This window comes from Odontesthes bonariensis, chromosome 24 (assembly GCF_027942865.1).
Source record: "Odontesthes bonariensis isolate fOdoBon6 chromosome 24, fOdoBon6.hap1, whole genome shotgun sequence".
Classification (NCBI taxonomy): Eukaryota; Metazoa; Chordata; class Actinopteri; order Atheriniformes; family Atherinopsidae; genus Odontesthes; species Odontesthes bonariensis.
The window spans coordinates 14,651,967-14,668,357 of NC_134529.1; the positions used below are offsets into that span (position 1 = coordinate 14,651,967).

The following is a 16,391-nucleotide window of genomic DNA, read 5'->3' on the forward strand; positions in this document are numbered from 1 at the left end:
AAGTGGAGGGTTTTAGCAGTTTTGAGTGTCGGCTGGTGTAGCCCACTATCTGACCTGTCAAAATGAGGTGAAAAGTTTACGAAAACACCTCAAAATCAAGAAGCGTTCATCCTCTTCTCTGCTGCTGTACAGTAAAGTGTGTGTTTTGACTCGTGTGGTTGCACATGCCAGGCTGCACCACTGACAGTGACAGAGGCCAGAGCCTGTGTAAACTGGATGTGTGTTTATAACGATGATTTGGTGTAACTGTGTGTGCTCGGTGTGCGTTTGCTGTCACTGTGTATGAATGAGGAGGTGTCGGGTGAGGGACTAGATAGAGATGCTGGTATGTGCTGGACGACAGCAGGCTGTTGCTGAGGAAGGTGTGTGTGCGTTGGTGTGTGTGTATGTGTGTGTCTGAACCAGGCACCAGGAAAACTGTCCCCGTCTTGGCTGGGGCAGAGACTCAATCATTTGGGGTCGGTGACTTACTTTGGCCCTTCTTCCTCACACACACAAACACACACACTCACACAGGCTTGTAGACTCCTGGCTCCAGGAAGAACACTTCAAATGAGAAGCAGGAAAACCCAGAAGAAGGAACGATATGAGGCCACTGGAACACACACACATTCAGTCGTCACTCAGTTGTTACTCTTGGGTATTCCTCATTGGCCGTTTGCTCTACAAAGTAAGCGGAAAATCTTTGGACTTTTTTTCTTTTCTTTTTTTTTTTTTGATGCTAAAGGCCTTTCATCTCCTCTGCGTCTGTTCCTGCTGATGTCACCTGTTTGTCTTGTTTTATCTGATCAGACTGATGTTCACTCATGTGATGATGATAACGGTGAAACAGTGAGAATCAATACTGACTCAAATAGGCTCATAAAGACCTCAGATTTTATCTGACGACTTTCTAATGGTTGTACGGACCCATTAATGTATCCAGTTTGACTATTTGATGGCCCACAATTTACCTTCAAATTTGAAATTTTTACTGATCGGGTCTGTATCGGGTACATCCACACAGCACAACTTAATTTGTTGCGCCATAAAAAGATCTAATCCGATAGAAATAGACTTTTTAAACAGGCGTCTGGTCAGTGATTAGCTTTAAATGGCACTTATATGCATTCCTTGATGCTTGAACGTTCTTGGTTTCTTTTAATGTTTTAATTCTCAGTTCTTCATTTCATTAAACACAGTATTGTTCATTGGATTGCTGTCTTCAAACCAAATTGACATTTAAGCTTCACTCTCAGCTCTTCACATTAAACCTTCTTTCTTCTGCTGTCATTCTCACACAGACAACCTCAAACTTGCTTCTATATGTGTCTGTGGTTAATTGTTTTGCTACTAATTTCATATGATGCATAAAAAAAAATACAGTATGTTGTGTCCATGTGCTGAGAAATGGAATGCAATGAAATGCAAATCATTTAAAACCTCCATTCAGTTCAACTGTTCAGACAGAAATATTTTACTGTTTCATGAAAAATGTACCCGACTTAGCATTTGATGCCAGCAACGCATTTTTAAAACGATGAGAAGAGATGCAAAGTGAAAGTTGTGCGATGCAAAAACAAAGAAAGAGCAGAAACACAAGCACTGACTGGAACATTCCACAATCATTTGGATTAATATGCCACAAGTCACTAACATGACAGGGTGTTAAAAGAGAAATTTGTGCAACTCAGCATCTGTCTATATCTAAAGCCAGTATTTAACAGCTGGGATTTTTTCGACCCGTAGGCCGAATAAGATGCATTAAAAACAGACATATTTATGTGGTGGAACTTATTGTGTGGGCTTTAAAACACTTCTGTAAACCACTTTAATTGACAGTTTAATTTGTCGCTTTAACCACAAATTAAAACTTTGTAGAAGAAAATATACACAAACGAGAACCACAAATGATGACCATCTCTGGCCTGGAGCTCAAGATGGGTTTGAGATTGAGATGAAGAGGAAAACTGTCCAGTCATTAGTGATGCCATTAAAAGTCCAATGCTCATATGTAAAATAAATTAGCATTTTTTTCTTTTTGTTGGCGTGATAAAACAGAAAATGCAAACTCGTGTGCATTCGCCCTTTTAACTAATACAGACGTTTCAGGTTGTTTAATCTACAGACATGTATCATATTCTGTAAGAGTCATTGTATCTTTGTGCCTTCCCTGTGAGAACCAAACCTTAACTTTTCAAAAGTTCTGTGTTCAGAAGTGTGAAACATTTCTGAATCAAAATTTAAAAAAATGAATCGCACATGTGGACAGTTCAAAAAGCCAGAATCAGTGACGGTATGAGAGCCTTTAGAGCTCATCGCATCTGTAAGTGACTCATCTCTGTAGAAACTATTGATGCTGTAGAATATATACACATTTAGGAGCTATATATGCTGCAATCCAAACACCTTTTTTTAATGGAAGGGTTTGCTTATTTCAGCAACACAAGCCAAACACAAAGGTATTTGTGCCCACGTGCCAATTTCATATAAGCGTGTTTCGTCATCCATTCAAGAATGAGCAAATATTTCTTTCAGAAACTTGGTTTTCTTATTTCAGTACAATTTTCAGTGAATGTGATTAAACTGTCTTGCAAATGCCTGGATTCTAATTTCAATTTACATTTAGCTTCTTTTTGGGGGGACAAGGGATGCATTTCGCTCATTGTGGAAACATCTTTATACATGTCAGCATGTGAAGATCTAAATTTGTAAACCCTCAAAGTTTTTAGTAAATTAAGCGCGTTTGTGCACATAAGGTCAGAGAGTCACACAGACACAAGTTTTCTCAGCAAGACGCCTGGTCATCAGCAGCACAATCATCTCTATCTCCCTCTCGTGCATACACCATTAACCGGGAGTGTGTTTTTGAATAAATTATTAACTCCTCAGCTGCAGGCTCTCATGTGTGACAGGCCCAAGACCTGATTTGGACTCTTGATTCACACAGTTTGAAGAGCAGCGCAAACACATCCGACAACACTCAATTACAGATGATAAGAAATCAATTATCAAAACCCCTTTTTGTCCTGATGCTGTTTGGAAAGCTTCTTTACAGACTCACGTCAACAAATGTTTAAATATTACTTTCGATGCTTTTGGGCTAATATTTGAAATTCCACTCCTGGGTGGTAACTTTCCTAAATGCCAGCTTTAAAGGTAAAGATTAAAGAATAAATAGATCATAAGGAAGTTCTGAAGGTGACTTGTAATAATCAGTCCTTCAACATGTACAGAATGGATCATTGACCAATCATATTAGCCCGCTGTTTGACTGACAGCCTGATATTACCATTCAAAAATCTCATACTGGGATGCCCCATGACACTGAAAGTGTGCATTAGTGTGAGCAATAGCGAGTGTATTTTTAGCCGTGAAGACCAAGGGATCCCAGGACCTCTCCCTGTGATAAGCAATGGCCAAAGTCCGCTGGCTAGCTAAGGCCTGAAGAGCAAACAGGGAACACACACACACACTTGCAGAAGGAGTGTTTAATATGCACATACATGGGGCTTAGTCGGAGTGTGATGTGGCAGGCAGAGGGAACGCTGTCTGTTTGTACATAAGGGGCAAATTAGGGCTAAGATCCAGGTTAGGTAAAGGTGAGGTGACATCATCAAAACAATGGATTCTGGAGGTGATGAAGGGTTCAGACAGAGTTCATACAAAAGTGGTTGAAGAGTTGCCGGGGTGGGTAAGAGTGTGTGAAAGGATGTTAGAGAAAAAAAGAGAGGAAAGGAATATTAACAAGTGCGTGAACAGTCAGTCAAAGGCAGCCTGTCGTCTGAAAACACCGTAAGAGAAAACAAAAACACACTGAGGAGGCAAGAGGAGAAAAGGTGCCTCAATTCATGCACTGTCATAGCGTCCAGGCCTGATAGCAGCAGGAGTATTTCTGTTTGCACAAAGAGAGGGGGGGGGGGAGAAAAGTTTAATAAATTGGGTAAGTCTGACAAAATATTGAAAATAGACCAAGAAAGAGAGAGAGAGCGTCAGAGAGGATGAGAAGGAAGATGCCGGTAGACAGGAGGAGCAGTGGAAAACAAAAGAGGCTCCACACTCTGCTCTGTCTTATCTGTCTGAGGTTCTTATCCACCGCTGGCTCTGTTAGTGTAACCCCATTCCCTCCCTCCCTGCCGGCCACTCTCCTTCCACCTCATCCCTCCATCTCCAGCCCCCCTCCCCCTGCCAGCCCTCTCATGCTAGCCGTGGACCCCGTTATCAGGCCTCAGGCTGACGTCAGGGGGCCCGCTGGTGCTGGGGGGCCGGAGACGGAGGCTGATAGGGCGGCAGAGGCTGCCTCCACAAAGGCTGTGGGAACCACGGACCCAGCCCAGCTCGACCCAGTGGCCCCGCACGTCCACCACAAGAACACACAGAGGAGGACATGAGGATATGTATGACAGCATACTTTTATTTTTCTTCTTACAGTGTGCCTAAAATCAACATGTCAAACCACTGAAAACGCACAAAAAAACTGAAAACCCAACACATCTCAGGAACATTTCAGAGAACGAAAATATTTCAGAACGTGCAATATTGTACAGCATTGAAACAACAAATCTAAAAACGCAACATTTCTTCATTCTTAAAAACATGTTCTGCCTTCACGTTTCGGTGTTGCGTTTCCTGAAATATTGTTCTCTACATCTATAAATAGCGTGTCGCTTTTCCTCCAGGCAGTGACATTGCTGTTATTTGTTATCTTCCATCCTCTTTTGTCACATTATTTCACTTGGAAATAAATTGTACAAATTCAGAAAATCAGTAAACAATGTTATCAGCTTTTAGATTGTCAAGCAACATTAATCTCAAGCCCCTTTTCGGTCCTAATGAAACTGTAGATAATCTATTCAAAGTACAAATAAATGGCAGTGATAAAGCTGAGTTGAATTTCTAGCATTCATCAGTCCATGTGTCTCCAAAAAAGACAGCGTTGCTGCCATTTACACAAATACACAAATCAAGAAATGAATTTCCTCACATAAGGTTAAGGAGATACTTAGCCCAGAGTGGTGCAGTGGCAATTGTCAGGCCAGAATTTTTCAAAAAAGGGGTGTCTGTGTGAGAGAGAAAAAATTGGGCCCTAGAGAGAATGTGTGTACTTGTTGGTGCAGGTCAACAGGTGCAAGTTGTGATGTGAGGGGAGTGAGTGCAGCGTGGATGGCTGCAGCAGATGAAGTTTCCCATCATTAGTTGCAGGTGCAGCTCTCCCAAAACATGCACATACTCACACAGAAACACACACACACACATATCTCATGTCATCTAAACCTTGTTCATTTTCATCCCTCAACATTACTATTCACACCAAAACCACTAAATGCACCTCTATTATATTATCGTTTGGCTTATTTACAGTCACGGGAGGGAGTTGAGCCATCAATCTGCCATTTACGCATACATATATTTCCACATTTCCCCATGAGTGTCACAGATGTTTTCGGAGATGGATCTGTCGGATGGGGAGTGGAGACACACTTATCAGTGTATTGTCCTCGATAAGGCAGAGAAGATTTGTAACCGTTGCCGTCGGTCAGTCCTGGATTTGTTCGTATGTGTGTGTGTCTGTCTCTGACCTCTTCTCTCTACAGCAAGTAGGAGGAAGAAACGAGCGGCCTTGACAGAGAGAGGGGAGGGGTGAGATGTTGAATAAGAATCTGCGAAAGAAGGAAACCGTTGTTTCTGAGCTTCTTATTACTTCTTATCCACCTTATACTGTTATTTTGCTATATAAATAAAATAAGTGATAGACTGGGGGTGGAGGAGAATGGCTGAGCAAAAGGGAGAAGCGAATGGTGAACTTAAAGTGCACTCTTACTGAAAATTACAGTTTGCCGTGATAACGCAGGTGACTGTGGGGCCGCAGTTTGTGACTTAGACTGTGAAGGTTGTGTGGATCCATCAAAAGGAAATGATTGGAATTATGAACAAATGCATTAATAATTATTCACAGGACATTTTTATGAGCTTTGGCTCAATTCAAGTCTGTCAATATGGACTAGACCTGATGTATTCACTAAATAAGGCTTAAAAGGATCAAATAGATTGAACATGTCTTCTTCCTTTTCTTCTTCTTCATTACATAACTTGGCAGCACTTGAGCTGCCATCACACAGCCTTCAACCAAGAGTATTGTGGGGCTGGTGTCAACAGCAACATTTTCTGGGCCTCACGAACAGATGATGAAGTGTTTCCTCATTTAATCACCATTCTCTTAAAACTTCAAATGGCAAAAATGTACACATTTGTATTCCACTAATCATCTAGCCACAATGATCCCCTGGAAAACCTTGAGTTCTGCCGTTAGTGTTGATGTTAATTTGATGCTAATTTGTGAATTATGACTGATCCCGCAGCTTTCGGATATACAACACTGGTTCCAAATAAGTTGTGGAAAATGTAAACAAAAACCGAGTGTGATGACGCGCAAATCTAGTAAACCAACATCTTATTCACATCGCATCTATTATAACAGCATGGCTGTTATACATACAACACAGAGTCCAGGTGCTTGACTGGCCTATCTGCAGTCCAGACGTTTCACCAACTGAAAACATCTGGCTCATAATGAAACATAAGCTACAACAAAGAAGACCCAGGACTGTTGCACTGCTAGAATCCTATATCAGACAAGAATGCAGTAACATTTCAGATATCACAGCTTGCAGACACCTTTTGTATCTCTTTCTGTTGTCGATTTGAAAACTTCAGTTCACTTCAAAGGTTTCAGCTCATGTTTTAAGATTAAGTCCAGGGTTTAAATTGGGGCGGAGCGATCCGGAGCGCAGCTCCGCCTGCTCACTTCGGACGGACCGGCAAACGGAGCTCCGCTCCGCCTGCTCCAGTGTTCATATTTAAAAAATATATATTTTTTAATGTGATTAAATTAATTTTTCAAGTCTTCTAAAAAAATTACAATTGTCAGGAAGGTTTGTCAATAATTACGCTGAAAATAAAAGCAAGTTTAGGTGAATTACAGCACTGTGCACATGCGCAGAGCCACGACATCACAGTTAGCATTATTCAATCCAGCCAGGCAGGCAGTGCAACATGCGCGTCCGAGATTTTCTCATCAAGTCGTGTCATTCTGAGTGAAACGAGTTTGCAGTTGGTCTGTGCTGTATCTTCGTGCTAGTTAAATATCACATCAGAATGTTTAAAAAAAGAGTTGGCTAACTGATTGAACGAATGCCTGCTGCAACGTAGCTTTGCGTATGGAAACTAGCAAACTTCTCTCTTGCAGCCTGGATAGCGTGCTCGACTCCCAATCCTATGAGTTTGGCCAAAGTTATGAGGTCGCTAAACTTCGTTATTCGTTACAAATGAGTTATTCTAATGGAAAGGATGAGTGGTAGCCTACTTCAGCACACATGGTAAAGGGGTAAATGGCAGTGTTGGTAGGGTAGGCTTTTGAAAGACTTTTTTTTTTTTTTTTTGCTTCGCTTGTTAATAACATCAGATGGATTCAGTGCCACAATGTCTTTAGGTAGCTCAATTCTTTTTCATTCTTTACTGTAGCTCATGTTGATTTTAACTACATTCCAGTTTGTGAGCCAGTGCATAGTGGACCACCCCCACATACATTGGTATTTAACTTGATTTTTCTGTTCAGACACTGTAACTCTTGACAATGAAGCGGACACTGAGGGACTTTTTCAGTGGGTTATGTTGAGGTCATTTTGGCAAAAAAAAACAGCCATATTTAATACATTGGATTATAAATTCCTAAAACCTGTGTTTAGAATTGGTAACCATCATATTGTATGCATTTAACAGTACCACTGTCAGGAGCAGCAAAGGAGTGAGTGCAGGCCCAGCTGCTAAAAATGTCTATTTCTAGAAATTCAAAATGGTAGACATGGAGAAGATTAATTTTTTCATGTATGAAAAGTGCAATTTTCCCAGTCATAATAAATACTTAGAATCTGATGGTGGTGGTGGTAAGTATTTGTGAAAAAGGTTAAAATTGTGAAAGGGCAGCATGAATTGACCACTGCGAGTGAAGGGCTCCCCCACTTTACAAAAGCCAATTTAAACACTGATTAAGTCTATGCTGGAGTTTGTGATCTTCATGCTTTGGATCGCTGTCCTAATGTAGAAGCTAGTCCCTTTTACTTTCTTGACTGAAAGCGCAAAAACTGCAAGAAAACTAGATATTTTATATAATCTATTCTTCCTTCTAGCTATGTGCTTGTTTTCTGTGCTGCACAACCCCAGAACATGAGCTTTAAATGTTTGACTTTCCTAAAGGTGATGTTTTCATTAAACGCTGCTTCTCCGAGTGCTATAAAACAGAGGAACGTACCAATATAATCAAATAACGCTGTCTAAATTTTTGCATTGAAAGGGTGATTGAGCTTGAAAGGCGTCGCTCAGACCTTTGTGACCGACGGACCTGTTCAGCTCTCAGACATGTTAGTAGTTTACATTTTTGCTTGTTCCACTTCAGCTTCAACATGATTCCATGCTGTCTACTGATTTTTTTTTTCTTTTTCTTAACCTCAAGAAAAGTCCGAAGATAGCAGATTACTCAAAATATCTGTGGGAAACTTTAGGTTCAGTCATGGTTTTGATGTGTATACACCACTGTATATGTATGAAGAGTGTGTCTGTTTGACAAGTTGCTCTCTCTGCTCGCCACCGCGTCGACTGACTCGGTCACCCCATCTCAACCCTCTGGGGAACATGATAAGTGCCGGGCTCATTAGCCTTTTTAATTGGTCAAGCGCGGTTGCGGTGGGCTGGTCTGTGGTCTGGCTACACGCCAAGCTTAAGTAAACCAACCCAGTGGAAACACTGTGCAGACTGACCAAAAGATCACATAGTGCAAAGACAGAATTTGACTCTGACTAAAGCAGATAAATTATCAAGTTAGGTTTATTCTTTGAATCCTGAATTTGATTCTAAAGTTTGGCTGAACTTTAATGGGTTTTCAATTAAAAAACTGGTTTTAATTAAACTTTCTAAAATGCCACAAGGAATCAATTTCTAAACTCCCTCCATATGACAGCCTGTTTGTTTCCCAACAAAACTGACTGCTTTATGTGAAATAATTTCAGGCACCTATTTATCAGCTGTTAAAAGATATTTCAGTCATTTAATTTCCTCTATAACCTTTGGCCTCTATCAAAAGTATTTATCAATAACGTCAAGACTGACATTTGACTTTAAATGTGCTTCTGTGGCTGATTTTTGAAAACTGGACTGATTACTTAAGAGTTTCTTGTCAAACATAGCTTTAACTTGTTTTTTCCCCCCTGGTGTGTTCGTGGGCGCGCATGTGTGAAAAACATTGTGCATGTGTGTGTGTGCACCGTGGCGTCTATAGCTTGTGGAGAATCCATCAAAGCTTATCATTATAAGTAAACATGACAGAGTGGACAAAATGTCTTGTGCGCCGCCAGACCTACTATCTGACCACAAGCCATATCTGTGATGATGGACTGATGTGGCGCTGGCCTGGACGAACCAGAGTCTGAGCCTGAGAGTGGGAGTGCATGTGTGAGCACACACAGACACACTTGAGAACGCACTTCAAAAGGTGCACACACATGAGACACAACAAGCACACACTTATGTTACCTTATATCTTTTGCATCTTGAAGGAATACTGCCCTTACAGTAAATGACAAGCTGACTTATTGCTCAGTCACAAATGGGCAGACACGGGCATAATTCATATAGGAATTTATTGCTGTTATTTATTAGCCAGTGTTGAGTGGGGTTCATAGTTTTAGCAATTAGTTGAACACAGACAGGATCCTTTTTTCTTTCTTTTTTTTTGTTTTTCTTCCAAAAAGAGATCGTTACTGTACAGGACAAGCCTCATTTTATGGCAGATGAGATCAGAGAAGCGTTAAGGAGTGCTGAGAGAGATTTATTAGTAATGTTAAGTCATAGTTCATGATCTGTGCTCATGGTTTCTTAAAGTGTTGGCACGAGCTGCAGTATGTCAAAAAAGATCATCAAAAAAAAACAAAAAAGGTTTTGGAAGTGAAGATACATCCCTATGCCATAAGGGTTTTAGAGCCTTTTCTTTTTTTTTTTTTTTTGCATTTACCAAAGGTGAGGTTTCTTGCATGTGTGTGCAAGTGTTGAGGTCAGCCTGTGTTCCTCTACTTGTTACAACACCACTGATAAGGAGGGTAAACAACCATGCACTGTTTGCTCCCCTATCACAGTCACATGATCCAAAAACCCTGATGACACAGACTGTGCATTTTGGAGGAGGTAAAATTCTGCTTTATGCCCACCTTTCCTGCAGGTTTCAGAGCTCTGCTCCTTGCTCGGAGTGCGGCCCCAGCACTGTCTGGGTAGTGAACTTTAAGAACTAGAACTCCAACATTGATAACCTCTCCCCTGCTGTTCAATTCCTGGGTCAAAGGTCATGGCTGCAGTGCCTCAGCTGACTTGGCAGATTGACAGTAGGTGTAGTGGCACTGGATGGTATACAGTACGGAGCTGTTTCAAGCCATGTCTTCATCACTTTCGTTCGCTTGTGTGTGTATGCAGAGGGTAGCTCTGTGGGTGAGGAGGGTCATTAACCTCACAGTTACCTAGAAGGTGGTCTTTAAAGCAGTCTGGGCTGTCCAAGACCACCAAGAGAGTGATGAATGTCTCACTCAAGTCTAAAATATTCAAGCCTAATGCATCATTTACAAATATTTAAAGAATTTTTGAGATATCTGTGTCTCCAGTCAACCTCAAATCTCTCTGGCACGGATTGGGTTGTGCGATCATATATCCATCCGTCGTTTTGGGGTGCTACGGTCTACAATGAAAGGCTGTAAACTGACATTTTAGCAATTATCATTTTCTTTGTTTCACTGCACACAGATAGAACTAGTATCATTCTCATGTCTGTATTGCAAGTGTGACCCAAGCTCGGCATAATGCAAACACCAAAACTGGCTGGACAGCTGGCTCAGTCCCAACAGGCCTACATAAGCACAGTAATGGCGTTTCTCATATACGAAAGTGTGAACACATAGAGATGTAAAATCACTGTGGTAGACTGAAGTCCGTCATGGAAAATAGTTGGAATGCTCTTCCACAGCTCTATCAGCTTGTTTGAAATCATTTTGCCAAAACAAACTCACCAAATAACAAAAGCTTCATGGTTTGCTGGTATGTCCAAAAAATTGTATTTGGCTTCGTCAGCTGTTGAGCCTGTCCAGCTTCTTCTTATTGCATTGTTAAGAGTAACTAAAGCCTTTTCTACACCAGACTGAAAACCCAGCAATATCCAATATCATCCGACCTTTGTCTTCAGTTGGAAAGTGTACAGCTGACTTTAGTTTGTGGGTTAATTAACTGTGGTACACACAAGTCATCTCCAGCAATGACTGGCACAGATAGAACGTGATATGATAGCCAAGTGGACAGTACCCGGTTAGAAAATCAGCTAAATCTGCTCAAGGTTTTAAGAAAGTTGACATCTAACAGAGTAATTGCTGTTGGTAATTCCTTCTTACAAACTTCACTTCTGGTAACCAGTATATGTTAGCCTGCAAAATTAAGTAATATTACAAAAGATGCAATCCTGCATTCTCGGTAAAAGAGCTAAAGTTAGGATATTGTATGAAAAATAGCACTGTCTTCGGGAAATTGCTGAAAGGACTGGAATGCTAATGCGGGGTATTTTTCATACAACTGCTGAAGTTAAAAGGAAATCGAGCTAATAATTTTGTTTTGATTATGTGTCAGAACAAGAGTTCTACCTTTTTGTTGTTGTACTTTTCCCAGTAAATAATAGTAGAAGATCCAGTATATGTACACATTGGTAGTCATGATTTGTGACATAGTCTGTAAGTGCAGGAGTCTAACAGACTCAACCACTTTGGTAATTGGTATGATGCTACTGTCATCATGTAGGTTAGTCATTTCCGCCTCTTTGACTCTTTGTCATCTAAGCCACAAATCCCATTTGTTTTTGCTCAAGCAGCACTCTTAACAGTGTTTAAGTGGCAGTGAGTTTGAAGTGGTGAAGGATATTAAAAAGTAAGTCTCATAATACCAAAACTGGGATGTTAAATGTTGAACACATAAACACACAATTAGAAACACCTTTTTTTTGAGTGGGTTGGATTTAAAAAGGTAGCTTTTGAAACAAGGATGAATTTGGAGGAAGTTTCAAAGTTACAGTAGACACAATGTTTGATGTCAGACAGGTATGACAATAATGCCAGCTGGGACGGCAAGAAATCAGCTTCACCGATTACATTGAAGGTCTGAATGTCACAGAATGCAACATTTACGTCATTAAATCTTTAATTCAGTTGAAATTGAATTATACTTTGTTAATCCCTGAGGGGAAGTTACACTGTCGGAGTAATATTGCGGTGCAGGAATGGCCTCCTGCACCTGCGGGGAGAGTGTGGTGGCAGACAGATCGAACACATCAGCTGTCCTCTAATAGAACTGAGCCTTCAGGAAACTTGACTTTACTCATTTTAACTTGGATACCAACGTTGAATTCCCCTCTAGTTCTGCCACTGGCTTTTGTTCTCCTTTTTTAAACATCTATTCAGTTATGTATTTGTATCAAAGCCACTTTGTTAGGTTTAAGAAATAAATACCTGGTTATGGTTAGGGGAAACAATACAGTTAGACATGAAAATCAGGACTTGCACAACGCTCATGTCGCTCACAAGCTATGTCTATGTGACTATGTATGTCACCTGCTGTCAGAGACACCGGCATCTTTGGACTGGTTAATGTGCACATGAAATGTAAAAGAAAAAAACTTTGCAGGGGACTGCAATGGGCCGCCGAAAAAAAATTAAGCCAGTATAGAATCACCTTAAACCTGTGGTCTGTCTGATGGCCAGCAGGAGGTGACTTCTCTGTTACAAAAAGGAATGTCCGATTGTATAAAAATCCATGGGAAAAATGACCCTATTTCTATATTCTCAGTCACTGTCTAGCCCTCTTCAATACAGTATGATACCTATTTTGCAAATTGAATCATTTTCACATATAAACATTGGAGGTTTTCTGGTTCTGACTTTCTCCACCGTTGCCTTTCACACACGCACTTCACAGTCTATGGCTCAATTGCTCCCTTGGGCATATATTCTAGGATGAGGACAGTGGCTCAATTAAAGATCCAGGTCCATTGCTAACTTAGCTCAACTCGACCGTATATGTAGACTTACTGACTGTGGTTTCATCTGTCTTTCATGCAAAGTGCCTATTAAAGTTTAACATCTTGTTTTATAAAAGAAGTTGTTTGGTGTGTTTTTAAGCTTGCTCTGAAGACTACTTGAAAACAATTTTTTTTCTCTCTCCAGATATCTTTGCTCTGAAACCTTGTGCTCGCAATAACTTGATAATTATCACAAAGCAAAATAAGCAATTTTCCCCCAAAACATTGAACTATTCCTTAAAAGAAAGGGAACGTCTTCTTCACTAGTCAACACTTGCAAATATCTGTTCAGCAGAATAAACATGATATTTAGTAATTTGATGTACTTTTCGTTTCTTTTTAATGAAAAGTAACCTTAAAAGTTTAGATAGTTTTTAAAAGCATCATTTTGATAATGAGTCATATCACAAGTTTAATTTCCACTGACTATCTTGACTCTAAAATGGTCAAATTAGTTCATTAGTTCACTCAGTTAGCGACAGAAATATTTAATTTGTTAAAAGTAGGATTAAAGAACTATACCAGTGATATTATCTTCATAATTGATAGGCTGTTTTTATTTTGACAGTTTTAATCAGGTCCGAAAATCCCCATTGTAAACACAACTGAATCCTTCCAATAGTTTTAACCTTCTGAGACATTTGTTGTAATTCCAAACTAGCAAGAAGTGATATTCAAATATTGATGATTTAGGAAGTGGCTTAGTGATGGGTTTGCAACCTGTCGTGGGTGTAACCTGCCTTTTACCCACTGGCAGCTGGGTTAGGCCCAAGCCCGCCCCTAAACATGAAGCAGTTGGATAAAGCAGGTGCAGAAGATGAATGGATTGAATCCCAATGATGCAAACAGTAACTATAGATAGATTATACTATAATATGTGAGCTTTTGCTGAATCATTTCCATCTGTTTTATTAGCCTTTTAGGATTAATAAAGTTTCATTTAGTTCAATTAGATTTTTATGCCAACCACCTCGACACAAAGCTGAAATCTATCAAAGCTCTGAGCTGTTTGTGAAACCGTCCAACAACTGTTGTGTATTTCAATGACTAACTCTATTTTAAAGATTTCTTGTCCTAATTGGTTTATTGCCCGGCACACTCTGTCAGCATTCTTACATCAGCCTGTAAGCTTACAGATAAAGGTCACTTTTCTTTAGAATACATCTGCTCTTCTGTTACACATTTTGGCTCATTATAATGAATTATGAGCCCCATATTCTCTATCAATTATCATTTGTGTGACATCTCCTTTTCTCAGTGTTTAGGTTTTGCCTCTCCTTGCTGGCATGGTGTACTTGAAGTTATCAGTGCTTGTAGTCTAAGCAAGAAGTGTGACGTCTGAGCTAAAATGATTTTAAATCAATCCAAGGCCTGAGCGGGGTCAGACCTTTGTGACAATGGCTGATTAGGTAGATATAGGCGCCATATCTTTTTCATTTGCACTGGCTTACCAAAACAAGGCAAGCACCGAACAAAACAGGGAAGTATTTTAGTCTCTGCTCTTGTTTAGGATTTCCAACTCCGACACCAGACACAAGTGCAATGTGATAATGAATGTGCTGATTGGTATTCTAGTAGTTGGCAAAAACATTTACAGTTGCATGAGAACTTAAATGTGTTTCATATTTTTGTTTGTCTGTGCACATGTGTTTCTTTTAAATAATATTACTTTAAAAAAAAAAATTATTGACAGGCACATCTATCCTATTTAGCTCTTGCGGGTCATGAAAAGATTACATTGTAAAAATTGTAATATCAGAGGCTGAAATGAAATTACATGTTTTCTATACAGATCTTATATGACAGGAAGACCATAGACAACACAAGCTGGACTTAGACTTAATATTATAGCTCTGTCTAAGGCACACATATTGAAAATATTACTCTGTAAAGAGTCAAAAGTTTACTGTTGCTCGTCCTTGTCTTTTTTTAGTGCTCAAAGTTCTGTTACAATGTGTATCTTTACTCTCGGGGGGGGGGGGGGGGGGGGGGGGGGGCATACTTGTAGTAAAAGCTGAGGGCATAAAAAGGAAGACAGACTGGAGGTAGAAAAGAAAGAAAACCTAATTCAAAGACCGCATTTACAGAAAACAAGGGGGTGGAGGGCCACATTTTGAACTATCCTATATCCGAGTCACATGGAGGTTTTGATGGTCTCGAAAGAGGACGATGAGACCCAGAGCCACAGGGTCCCTGCCAACACAAATCCTGCTCCCCACCACCACCCCCACCCCACAATCCTTTGCTCCTTGCAGGGTAAAGAGAGGAGGGGGCAGAGGAGGGCTGACGAGAGTCTGAACAGGCCGGAGGAGGGACACACCGGCGCCATGGCGATCCCTAAGACAACTTATCTCCTCTCTCACAATGATAGCGGCTGTCAAAATAACTGCCAAGATACACAGCCAGCCAGGAACTGGTTAACTCGTAGGCTGCCCAATCAGGCAACCACTGCCGGGGTCTCTGTCTTTTCACAACAAAGAGGGTTTTCTATCATCTCACTGCTCTCTTAAACTCAAATTAACTTGGCTGACTTTACTGTGATGAATGCCAAAAAAACACTAAATTTAATTCAATCTAAAGTAAAAACAACTATTTAAAGTGAATTGTGAGTGTGTCCATGCAAGCTTTAGACAGTATGCAAAACAAAGATGTTTATCAATGTCCATTAATATTGACATCTGTACTCGTCTAGCAGACACCGCTTTGAAAGCACGTTGCTCGGAAGTTTCACTTCATAAAAAGTCCATATCAAAGTTTTCCCCAAGGGTTGATGGTGTTTTTAATCTGTAGGATCTTTTGATAGGGCTGCTCTTGCCGCTTCATTTTGCATGACATTTGTAGTGAAATGTCGCCATCTGGTGGTTACAATGGCAAACTGCCAATTGTTACAACTGATGGCAAATTTCTATTCCAACCGCGGATCAATGGTGAAACAACAAGCCCCTCGGAACGGATGTGTAGCCCTCAACTTCAGCAGCCAGGTGCCTCTCCTCAACTTGGCCAATATAAGAGCAAGTCAAATAGAAAGAGAGAAAAGTAAAGAAATTAAGAGAAACACAACCATGAGGTTAGATTTCACATCCATCCCTGCTGGGGGACTACAGACGTCAATACTAAATGTGATATTTTGTCTTTTACATCTTCAAATGATGAGAGGGAAAAAAGTATTGTTCCCTGACCGGGAATCGAACCCGGGCCGCGGCGGTGAGAGCGCCGAATCCTAACCACTAGACCACCAGGGAGGAACTGATGCCGCTTCTAC

At 40.5% G+C, this 16,391-nt stretch overlaps 1 non-coding gene across 1 annotated transcript; it reads right to left on the minus strand.

Annotated features, from left to right (window-relative positions):
* Positions 1 to 16,299: 16,299 nt before the first annotated feature.
* On the minus strand, positions 16,300 to 16,371 carry trnae-cuc (transfer RNA glutamic acid (anticodon CUC)). The gene has a single exon. It is a non-coding gene; the product is annotated as a tRNA-Glu (tRNA).
* Between the last annotated feature and the right edge of the window lie 20 nt (positions 16,372 to 16,391).